The sequence below is a fragment of the Capsicum annuum genome, chromosome 7 (assembly GCF_002878395.1).
Source record: "Capsicum annuum cultivar UCD-10X-F1 chromosome 7, UCD10Xv1.1, whole genome shotgun sequence".
Lineage (NCBI taxonomy): Eukaryota > Viridiplantae > Streptophyta > Magnoliopsida > Solanales > Solanaceae > Capsicum > Capsicum annuum.
Window position 1 is genome coordinate 211,287,809 of NC_061117.1, and position 1,131 is coordinate 211,288,939.

Below are 1,131 nucleotides of genomic sequence, written 5' to 3' on the forward strand. Positions count from 1 at the left end.
AGAGAGAGAGAGAGAGAAAAACAGAGCAAAGAAAAGCAACATCAAAATTGATAAAACTAGAAAAAAAAGGTATCTGGCAACACCTGGAACCAAATGAAGAGAACTTCTCTAGACACCCACTATACAAGAAGAAACTAGTTGGAAAAATGATGAGAAATACACAGAAGAATGTGACACACAGAAGAATGTGACCCACTACACAAGAAGAAACTAGTTGGAAAAAAGATGAGAAAAACACAGAAGAATGTGAATCTAAAAAGAAGTCGAAAGTAGAATACTTGCAAGCTGCATGCAAACCAAAATATCCAAGGCCAGGTACTCCACACCTTTTTCATGTAGAAAAAAGAATTGGAAGAAAGGAGGATAACTCCTCATATCCTTGGGAGGAACTTTGTCAGCATACATATGTTCAGAGGGAGCATCTTTAAACCCACCAGAATTCAAATAAGAAAAGGCATGATGGAGGCAAGACACCACAATTAAACCTGACGGCACTAGCCACAGCCGCACCCCTGAGTGTGTGTAGAGAATTCTTGCATTTTTGATTGCTTATATATGTAAAGTACCATGATACGGAGAAAGAAATTAGCTCTACTTTCCATTACCAAGAATTTATGTTCATTGAACTGACAATCAGATGCAAGATCACTCTAAAATTGCACCTTAAGTTCCTCAAAACCTTCCAAGACCCATATTCAGCTGAATATTATTGTCACAAGACAACACACCTACAAAAGAAAAAGGCCGAGAAACCCAAAACAGGTAAAGAAAATTCAGCGTCAATAAAGATGTTGAAGATGTTGACCTCAGCAATAAAATGATACTGGTAGATGAAAACAGTATGGCAAGAACTCAAGTCCATAGTCACAATAGAACTTATCACAAGAGGAGGTCGTTTGTCCCAATCTATCCATGAGAAAACCTAAAAAAGAACCAAAAACATGACCAAGTCAACATCGCAGAGATCCGACAACCAAGAAAACTCAAAAAGCTCCCAGAGCCTGAATGCTAATTCTCATTTTCATCAGCCACATGGAACAATAGTTATCTACACTTGATAATAGATAATGTTGGCATATATCTTATCTACTTCTCACAACGCACAGAAAAATCAATTTGAAGCCCCGTAAA